An 11,717-nucleotide genomic window follows, 5' to 3' on the forward strand; every position below is an offset into this window, starting at 1 on the left:
GAAGTAAAACCCTAACTAACACACAAACAAAAAAATAATGCTTCCTCTTCAGATATGCAAGTGTACTTTACTTCATCAGCCCTCAAATTCTGATATCAAAACCAGCCTCCCCTTCTTGAGAAGATAGCACTGTGGATAAAGTGTTTGATGAACAAGCATGAGGACTTGTGTGTGGGTTTTCAGCAACCGTGTAAAAGCTGTGTGCGACAGCACCTGTAATCCTGGCACCGGGGAGGCAGAGACAGACACACTGGTCAGAGTATAGTCAGTTGGCCATCTTTAGATTCAGTGGGAGCTGATCTCAGAAACAAAGCTGGGAACCAATGAATAAGACACACGCATACATACATACACGCGCGCGCGCACACACACACACACACACACACACACGCACAGAGAGAGAGAGACAGAGACAGAGATAGACAGACAGAGACAGAGAATGATACATATGCATCTATGAGAAAAACAAAACAACCAGCAAAAGCCTGCCTCCCAGGTACTTGGCTGAGCTACTTTGAGCACATGAGCATCTGGCCTGAATCTCATTATCTGTTCTACAACGTCCACCGTCCAGAGTTGCTGTGAGGATCTGAGACCTATATTACAGTGCACACAATTACCCAAAATGCCCCTGGTTCCATTCACTATGTGAGTACTGTTCCCCATCAGGCCGACACTGCCCACCTCAGCTGCATCCCATTCTCCTCTGGCTGCTCTTCCTCTCCCATGGGGTTCAGGACTCATTTCTATCCACTGTCTGACCACATGTGTCATTTAGATCTTTGATTCATTTGAAAATGAGCAAACTGTTTATCCAACAGAGGATGGGATACAAAATGTTCAGGAAACTGTTCCCCCCACCCCATGGGTGAATGTTTTTCTCTCAAAAAAAGAAAAAAAAGACATATAAATTACCCTCAACTATAAGAAAAATGTCTAATATCATTAGTTATCAAAGAAATGCAAATTAAAATTATAAATGAGATATCTCACTCTAAATAGAATGGCAAGGTATTATCAAAAGATACAAAGTAACAAAATGTTGCTGAAGATATATAAAGAGAAGAACATGGTTTTACATTTGGTGGGAACAGAAACCAGTACAGACACTGTGTTAACAATGTATAGAACTTCCCTCTCTGAGGGCTGGAGAGCTGGCACAGTGGTTAGGAACATTTGGCATTCTTGCAGATGAGTTTCAGCACCCATGTGGTGACCATCTATAATTCCAGTGCCAAGGGATCTGATGCCAACCTCTGGCCTCCAAGAGTATCTGCCACTCATATAGTACACAGACATACATGGGTGCAAAATACTCATGCAAACAAATCATTTTTACAATTTTTAAACTTGTTAAGAATAAATGAATAGTATTTAAATGAAAGAAAACCACGTATTCAGAAAGGCAGAGAGGGGACTACAAATCGAATTGCCATGGGCTACAGTAACCCCACTGTTGAGCATATAACCAAAGGAGTCTGGGTCAGAGTGTTAGAGAAAGATCTGAATTCTCGAGATTAGTGCTGCTGTATTAAGAATAAAGACGTGAATTATCTGAGGTGTCCAAGGGCAAATGAAAGGACCATAGATGTGAACCATTACTCAACCATCATAAAATAAAATCTTGCTGTGTGTGCAAAATAGACGAACAGGTGGATGCCATGTTAGGTAAGATCAGTCAGGCAGAGAGAGACTAATATCAAGTTCTCATACATTCATGCATCCTCAGACAGTTGATTAGGAGAAACCCGTCCTGGTGTTCTATAGCATAACACTGCAGCTATGGTTCACAAAGTCCCCGACAGACTGAGTGGAGGGGTACAACCCCAACAATTGGAAGCCCATGCTGTAAAGAGAGACCCTGTCCCCAAAACCTAAAAATTATGGGCTATTTGAAATAACTTGAAAATAGGAAATCAAAGGCTCCCAACATGTAGACATGATGTTTCACTGTCTGATGAGGAGTGCTAATTACTCTGAGTGATCGCTATGCACTGTACCCACCTGTGATACTTCAGGACTGACTGTCCCCATAAATACACCGAAGCATACAAAGTGTCAACTAGAACCTTTTCTGAAAAGCAGAATTTAGAAACCACTGAATTAACAAGTTCCAACAAATGTTCCAAACAATGGGAAATTATTAGAATAGTGTGGCAAATAAGGAAGAACTTTACCAAGCAGATCATGTGATACACATGTTCAGACCCCTTATATGGGGAGGGGTGAGACTGGCCTGACACAGGGACATCTCTTTCAGATCTAATCACCCACTAGATTTCAGGCCAGTAAGAGCCCTGGGTTTCTTGATACCGCGACACCAGACTGTTGTGAGCAGGGCTGACAGTCTCACCCGGGGCTGCTGCTGGGGTTCTCCTGTCCCCTGAGAATCTGGAGTTGGAGCTGCAGACTCTCTGGTATTCATTCACCATGTTTCTGATTCTCTGTGTTTTGGTTTTTCACATGTCCTACCATCTTTCCCAATTCTCAAGGCTTCTCCTTCCTTCCTACCTTTCTTCCTTCCTCCTTCCTTCCTTCCATTCTTCCTTCCTCCCTGCTTTCATTTCCTTTTTTCTTTCTTTTCTTCCTCCCTTTCCCTTCCCTCCATCCTTCTTTCCTCCCCTCTCTTCCTCTCCTTCCCTACCCTGACTCTTCTCATTCACTGAAGCCTATGGAGGAAAATTCCAGTCTACTATATCCTTCCAGAATCCAGTCGTTGTTCTTCATTTTCAGTTCTCAAGAAGATACACATCACAGTTTCAGATTGCTTCACTCAAATTCTTCACTCTTAATTTGTCAAACGTGAGCGTATTAATCACCTTTCTCACAGATGTCACAGAATACCCGACAAAGCGGCTTAAGCGGGAGAAGTGTTTTGGCTCTTGGTTTGAGGGTACAGTTTACCACAGTGGGGAAGGCATGGAGGCAGGAACATGAGGTCAGGCACAGGGAAAGATGAACAAATGCTTGTCCTCTGCTTCATTTCCCCTGTTTACTGAGGCTGGGATTGCAGCCCATACAACCACACTGCTTGTACTCAGGTTGGATCTTCCCATCGCACTTAGTCTTTTCTGGTGATGGCATCCTAGATGCAGTGAGAGGTGTGTCTTTTAGCTGACTCTAAATCCCACTAAGCTATTAATCAAGACTAGCCATCACAGTAATGGCTATGAACGCTCCAAGTGACAAAACTGAACTCTGATATTTGAATGATTGATACTATTAAGTTTCACTGTAGCAGACAGAAAAGGCAAACAGGATGCCTAAAACCTCTGGAGATGTACTGGCTACAAACAGGGAGGAAAGCAAGAAACGCTTGTGAGACTCGTGAGGCGTTTGCAAGGTAAGTATATAGATAGCTGTGAGGTAAGTATATAAACAGTTGCATAGGGTGGATACAATTTATATTTTTTTCAAAAGGATGAAATACTCCAAAGTACTTTTAATAAAGAAGAAAGAAGTCATAGGGTATAAATCCAGCCACCTCCAGACAATAACCTCCTCGTCATTTTATGAGTTATTTTCCTATTGGCCAAGGTAACTTACAGAGAACGGATCTATTAGACATTATGGTGCCAGTGGGTTAGAGTCAATAACGCCCTGTCAGAGGCAACAGGCATGCATGGTGGTTGAAGCAGGAGCTGGGCGCTCACGTCTTTAACCCTCAAGCACCAAGCAGAGAGTGAACTAGAAATGGTACAAAGCTTTTAGCTCCCACAGCCCATCTCCTGGGACATACTTCCTCTAACATCTTCACTCTTCTTTTTCTGTAAGCAAAAAGCACCATCATCTGGGGGCCACGTATTCAAATGGCCAAGGCTAGAGGGGCCTCACCATTCAAACCGCCACAATCTCTAACTTAACTATTGGAGCCTCAGTCAAAGATGAACTCCCAGCTGTCTATCCAACCAATGGCTGAGCCATTGATGTGGTCACATGTCTTTGCCTCTGTGTACCCCCACATAGAGCATTGACTCCAGACTTCTTTAGCTTGCTAAGTGCAGTTATTCGATCTCTGGACCTCCTAAACTGCTGTACCGTTAGGGAAAAGCTTGATATGAAGGAATACAAGGGAAAAAAGGAAAAAGAAACTGAGGCAGAAAGAAAGAGGAGACACATGGACCGTTACACTATTAACTGTTTAGGGGACATGATCCTTCTACCTGGCCTATGCACACACTCTCTTATGCACACCATCTCTTACTTCTTTTCCTTAGCGTCTGTTGCATGTTCTCAGTTGGTTCCCCAAACCTTGTGATTTGAGCATTTTGACTTGGCTTGTGAGCCTTTCTGTAATAGGACCTTTCTGGGCCAGCTTCTCTTAAATGAACTTGAATACTACTTTTACCTCAAGGTTATTCTCAGCAGGGATGTTTTTCTCTGGTCCTTTTGAAGAAAGAACCTACAGTTGCTATTCTTCAAAAACACTAAATTAGAGTCATTTTAGACCAGAGGGCAAGAAAGGCTCCTTCCCCATCACTTTTCTCGTGAGTGCAGTTTGGACAGTTAGCAAGTGTTGAAAGATCTAGTAATTGTGTGAATTGTGAGCTATCTGTAGAGGTCATGGTTTCTTGCTATTTTTTCTGCTGTTGACTGAATGTTTCTCCTCTTTGTCATTGTGGATCAATAAGTATCAGTAAGTTTATGGCCACTGACTGAACCAGCACCACACCAGAAACATCAGGGACACCTCAGCATCATGCAAAGAGTGGCATCAGCCAGCCAGCACTGGAAGCTACTCCTCAGACACACCCTCCACACGTCTCTCTTCTGTTCTTTCCTCTTTGTTCTTCATCTCTTTCCTTTCTTATTGAGATACCCCCTGACCTCAGGAACTTGGTCTGAGTCCATCAGAGCTCCACTCAGAACCACTTGTTTTGTTCAGGAGGCTTTCTGCTCTTAAAGTTTTGTTCACTTTGTCCATTTTATCTCCTGGACTTCCCAGAGAATCAGATTTTTCCCCAGGAGGTCCCTGGTCCCTGTGCACTGGAATCATTGCAGACCAACTCTTCCACTTGCTAGGACATCAGGATTCTACATAGAGTTGCACTGCCAAGTCTTAAACTCAAGCATAAACCTCTTACTTCATGAACATAAGGTGATGTCTTGGCACAGGAAAGCCCTGAAACAGGATCGTGGTTGGGAAAGGAATAAAAGAACATTCTAGTCGCCCTCTCCATCCCCCATCAGGGTTTTCTTTTTCCTGCTTACAAGTGGGTGAGTGGGTGCTATCGAGTTTTACCCTCCATAGGTTCTGGAGCAAGGGGGCGGGGTCAGATTCTTCAGAATGCAATATCTACAAAATGTGAAAGTCTTTTCCAGGTGAATACCAGAAAGCAAAGAGGGAGGAAGCTCAGTCATTCTACAACTAAGTTCAAGAATAAAGAGTGAAGGTTAACAGTTCTGAGTAAAGGAGTAGGCATAGGAAGAAGCAAGCTTCATCATCCCTCCAGCCTTTCTGCATAGTCAAGCAATCAGTCAAGCACTCACCTAGCCAACAACCAAACACAGTGCAGGTCCTGAGAGGACTTCTGAGATCATGGAACTGAGAGTTCACAGAGGAGGATCAGGATCTGGTTTGATCATTTGACTCATCTTCCTCCTCACATTGGCTCAGTCTTCAACTGGGCTGCTCTGGTAAGGACAATATGGCTTTCGGAATCACCAGAACCAGGGTACTTCCCAGGGCCACACACCTGTGCGTCTTAAAAGAAATTAAGAGGCAAACTAGCAAAGGAAAATTAATTTATTTACACTTTGGCCAAAATGATGAGAGATTCCCAGATTTCCCATTATTTGTAACAGTATTGCCATTTTATACAAAGAGGAAACAAACTCTGGGAAATAGGAATCTGTTAATTCCCCAGAACCCCAAGATGCCTTTTTAGAAGGCTTCTTCCTCCTGTGTCTGGCACCAGAGCTTCAGAATTTTTCTTCTGAATGAAATTTCTGGAGATTTTAGTTCTTTAGGGCTTGCGATTCCAATAGTTTAGTAGCTGAATGGACACAAGTCTCTCTTTAGGATAAATCCTCTCCTGATCACACATCTATGACCACATGAAGAAGACGATGGCAGTTTAGGGTAGAAGTTCTTAGGTTCACACAGATTAGACCATTCCTGTAGTCAGGATGATATTACACACTGATTTGCTTAGACTAGGTGTCTCTAATACCTAGACTTTCCTTCTAACCTGGAAAGTGAGGTGACCCTGCCAGGGTTAAGCAGTTGCAGGTGGAGTCAAGTAAATTAAAATTCCAGGCTACTGCACCACAGGTAGAGCAACAGTTTCTCACAGAGCAGCATGTCTGCTGTTAGGACCAGGGCAGAGAGCTGATGTTGTTGCCTAGGCAACAGACATGCCCACTGCACCCTCAGCATGGACTTTCACTGATAATGCATGCTCATGTACCCGTGGTAACTGTTGTCACATAAACTTTTACCAGCTAATTTCCTCTAAGTTTACTTTCTGCATTTTGAAAGTGGATGCAATTTTAAGTCATTGTATCAAGCACTTAAATACATTTTCTGTTAGCTTAAAAAATTAGTTTTCATCATGGCTCTGTGGCTATGTGTGTGCGTGTGGGGTGGGTGTGTGTGTGTGTGTGTGTGTGTGTGTGTGTGTGTGTGTGTGTGTCCTTCCACTTTATTGAACCAGGGTCTCTCGTTTCTGCAGATCTGTTGTGGACTCCACGTCAGCCAGCGTCCTAAGAACTTTCAGTGAGTTCTCCGTGTCTCCGCCTCCCTTCTAGCTATGATTGTATGTGTGTCTCCATGTTTTACGTAGATTCTAGGAGTCAAACTCAAGTCCTCAGACATGCACGGTTAAACTTGTATGCCGGCTGAGTCATCTCCATGGACCTCACATGACCTTTTGCTTTCTCCCTCCCACCTTTCCAATCTCATGTGCACTCTCCTGATCTCCGAACCTGAAGCATATTAGAAGATAAAGTGGAGTCATTTGGGAAGTAAAGTACCCTGCCTGCTGATCCTTTTACAGTTCTATGTAAGTGCTGGTGGTTGGATTAGCCGTGTGCCATTCACCTCGAATCAAGGTCTTTCCGGAAGTCCCGCCCTCTGCTCAAGTTCACTTCCCTGCTACGTTGTCAGAGTTAATTTCCTGCTGTGGCTCCACACAATGCAGGCCTCCAAAGTTCAAGCTCATTTCTGAGTGTTTTCCTCTTTTTGAGCATATTTTCTACTGCGGGTTAAGTGGAATCAGGACTCAGGGGACACATTGTCCTCGTATTGTTTTAGATTACAAGTCTTTCCCCAGACTCTCCCTGTGGATTCTGCTGTGTATTTTACTAGCTCTCGAGTGGAAGGTTTCGGCATTTTACTCTGTAACATTGTTTCACACAATCCATAATCAAGAGATCTACAGTGTAAATTCTAGATCCTCAGCTAATTTCTCATATGTACGTAGAAGAAAGTTCTTCCAGGGGGCGTTCAACCACTCCTAGGTGGTTTATGCTTCCATAACCAAAGCAGGAGAACCTCATCGTGGTCCCAGCCAAAGGCGCAGTGGAATCATGAGGACGTCTTTTATACAAGGCTCACCTGGGTGCTGACCTTTAGCTGGATCTGCATAGTATTTTCCACACTCTGTTGGGATTAAAGAGCAGGGGGCAGAGAAGAACTGGGAGGCAAGTACATGCTTTGTAAGAGACCAGGGAGAGCATGGAGTGCTTGAGTTCCATCTGAGTTGGTCCCTTCCTGTTTTTCTAAGTATTTTTAAAAATAACGTCATTTTTTGAAATTATAATATAATAACATCATTACCTCCCTTACTTTCCTCCCTCCCACCCCTTCCATGGACACCATTGCTGTTCTGAAGTCTATGGCTTCTTTTTTTTTAGTAGTTGTTATACAGGCCTGCGCGAGAGCACACGTGTGCACACACATACATACATACACACACACACACACGCACACGCACACACACAAATCCAAAGTACATAAATACAACCTCTCCAGTCCATATGTGTTACCTGTACACATATGATCCCACAATGACCACTTGGTATTGGATAACTTGGTATTGGCTCTTCCCTGGGGAAGCCCATTTCTCTTGCTCTTAATACTCCCCAGTTGTATTGTTGTTTTGTAATTATTGTATTGTTGTGTCATTGTTGCGTCGTTGTTGTTGTTATTGTTGTTGTGGTGGTGGCGGTATTCCATTGTGTTGTCCTGTTGCAGTTGGTGGTGTTGTTTGATGGTGGTGTTGTTTGGTGTTTGGTTTTTAGTGGGGCTGTACTGCAACTGTGTCACCAGTCCATATCACTTTCTTTTCACCAAATCCCTCTTACAATGAAGGACTTTGACTCACAATAAACTGACAACTGGTACTCAACCATACTGTCATCAAAATGATTTCATGTAGGCAGCCACTCTACAGGAAGATAGCTTTTCCACTTTCCACCATTTTCTTTCTACACAGAAACAAAGGAGGGGAAATAACTATTTCTCATAAGAAGGTCGCCACCAATAAATATAAAGAAATTCACTGTAGTTGGTAAGGAAGGGAACTGAAGTTCAGCCCCCTCCCTCCTCTGAGTATCCAATCGGCAACTCCTGCAGGCTTCATTTTAGAAATATATTTTTGAGACCTGTGTCTTATTTCCCACAATCCCTGTCATCGTAGCTCAAGGTCAGCATCATCTCTCATCCAGATTGGAGCACTGGCCTGATAAATGTTCACCCTGTCTCTGATCTCTTTTTCTCTAAATTCATTCTCTACATCCCAGAAGAAACCATCTACTTAACGTATGAATCCTGCCCCAAGCTCACAGAAAACGACCCCTTGGGGTGTTTCTCTCTCCTGCCCTAGTACCTCTCAGACTCAACTTTACCAACCAGCATCATTAAAAAAGTATTAGACACTTATGGAAGGATGCCGAATTTGTACATTGCTAAGAAAAGACAACCATACAAGTGACTATTGTCATAGGCTAGGGAAACACAACTGCAAAAATTCTGCATGTCATCAGAGCATTCTCTGACAATTTGGCCTCACACTGGTCCATTCTGAGAGTTCAGCTTTGTGTATAAGACCTCTCTGAGTGGGCTCTTTTTATTTAAATCAGTCAAAATTTTGTTTATTCATTTCTTGCATTTGAAGTATTCCTTGGTGACATCCTGGGCTGAGAGTCTTTGCCATAGTCCTTAACCACTACGCAACGGCAACCAACCGCTTTCCGTGGTTTCCCCTCTCGATTGATTTTACAGAGGCCAACCCACTCCCCTGGTTTCTTGTGGTCGTCAACCTTTATCAGGTTGGTACTCAGCACAAAGTACCTCCGCCATCTTGACACACATGGGCTCGTCGCAGTCAGATGCAAGCACTCAGAGACCGGCTTGGCGCTTGTCTGAGGCTTCGGCAGCTTCGCGTATGCCACGTGCTAGGCCATCGAGAATGGGGGAGGTGTCTTCAGCACCCCTTGTAGAGCAGTGTTCATGTCCATTACATCTCCAGCAGCTATGCCTTCCTCGGCCATGGTGGTGGATTACGGGTGACGCAGTATCTTGAACGAACCCGAGCTTCCGCCTCCACGCCACTTGGTTTGAGTGGATTCTTAGAAGCCCTTTAGCCCCATCTTTCCCTGCCTAAGTGCCAGCAACTTCACATTGCTCAGTGTTCATCCAAACATTTTTTTTCCTCACTTTCCCTCTGTTCCAGCTTTCTCTGTGGCCAGAGGAAAGGACACAGGACCCTCACACATGAACCGCTAAACAACTGGGGACTCACTGCAACCTTCTTCTGCCTCTCCCACTCCTTAACTCAGCTAATTTTCTGTAACACGAAGCGCTCAGAAAAGGGCTCCGTCTTCCAAAACCACCTTCACCTATCTTACATAGTCTTCCCCCCCAATCTCTGGAAGCGAGTTCAAATATATCAAGATTATCTTGTGCAGATCAATAATATTGCTTCTAGCATATTCATCTGCCTTTCACCTGTTCCATTAAGTGAACATTCATAAGCCCCTCAACCATTGGTGGTGTGTTTTCAATTTTACTTTGATAACACTGAATGTAGTGTTACAAACCAGCCTTGTTTACATAGTGAATTCAAGGCAACCTGGCCTTTATAGCAAGACTCTGTCTCAAAACAAACAAATAAGGAAGAAAATTAAAAAAAAAAAAGTCAAGTATTGCCATGCAGACAAGTAAGGTAAACTGGGTCAGCCAGGCTGAGCCAGTCGACTTCATTCCAAGTGCAAATTGATCCAAATCTTCTGGAACCAGAGGGTCCTAGACATGTGCTTTTTGCACATCATTGGGAGGTATAATAGAAGATGAATCTACCATATAAACGTGTCCCAAGATCCAGTTTCCATCACATCTGCTGACATCCCATTGGCCTAAGCAAGTTCATATGGCCAGGTCCACCATGAGGTAGACATGTGAAACTGAGCCTCTGAGAGGCCATAGGATGTGATGCTCGATATTAGTAGGAGTGAAACTTTCAGACCAGCAGTCTAATCTATGCACCCATCATACCCAAGATGAGCAAAAGAAGCAAAGGAGAAATCAACCAGAAACGTATAAGACCGTTCCATGGCCATGCAAGTGTGCGGTAGCACAGGTGAGCTGGAGAGGCTGAGAAATGTGGGAAGGGGCCTCCCAAGAAAATAATTTAGCAATGAAGCTCGCTTTGCATTTTATCTAGGGAACCACTTCATATCCATAAACCTTGAAGACCCAGTCCTTATTTCAGGTGTCCCAAACAGGTGCCCTAATTCCCAATACCACAAACAGGAAGTGGTTCTTAAAGGAAACTCCTTTCCAGACATTTCCATTTTTTCTACTGCATGCTCTTGGGTGTGGGTTGTCTCTTGACCTGTGACTAATGAAGGCATCAACATTAAAGTCCACGCTTGGTTAGCTTCTAAAACGTAAGGGAGCTTTACATTCCCACTACTCTACGTAGGTGTCAATGGGATGAAGCCATGGGGACCTATCAGTTCTGAGGAGTAACAACAGGCTTTGAAGGATTTGAACAAAAGTTCTGGATGGAACCTCGTCTTACACTGAACCTTCTGAAAGGCTCATTCACCTCAGTGTCTTTCAGAAAAGCCTGTGAGATGGCTCAGTGGTTGAGGGCGCTTACTGCCAAGTCTGAGGGCCTATTTGATCTCTGGAACCTGCACGGTAGAAGAAGAGAACAAATTCCCATAAATTGTTCTCTTGATGTTTTTCACATGAACACTGTGGAACTTACGTGTGTGTGTGTGTGTGTGTGTGTGTGTGTGTGTGTGTGGAGAGAGAGAGAGAGAGAGAGAGAGAGAGAGAGAGAGAGAGAGAGAGAGACTCATTGGGGTGAGGGAGAAGGAGGGAGAGAGAAAGATAGGGAAAATAGACAATCTAACACATTTTTAATATATCAATGTAGTCAAGTTGCTATTCTGTTTTCTCTTGAAATAGTTTTTGATGAGGCTATTGTTCCTATTATTCCCCTAATCCTTCTCTGGAGCTATTTTCTATCTGGCAAGGAAATATTTAATTAACTACTTGAAATGTAATAGCACCTCATATTCTCAATGGACAGCTTGTGAGAATCTCAAATGCCAAGAGCAATGTGTTCTGTTTAAGGTCTGGGACAGCATTTAGCATGGAGACTGATTAGATTGAAACTGTTGGTTTGACAGAAACTCTATGATGTTCAGAATTACCTCGGGTCCCACGCTTGTCCTCAACCGCTGGGATTACAGATCACTCG

This window comes from Rattus norvegicus, chromosome 7 (genome assembly GCF_036323735.1).
Source record: "Rattus norvegicus strain BN/NHsdMcwi chromosome 7, GRCr8, whole genome shotgun sequence".
Lineage (NCBI taxonomy): Eukaryota > Metazoa > Chordata > Mammalia > Rodentia > Muridae > Rattus > Rattus norvegicus.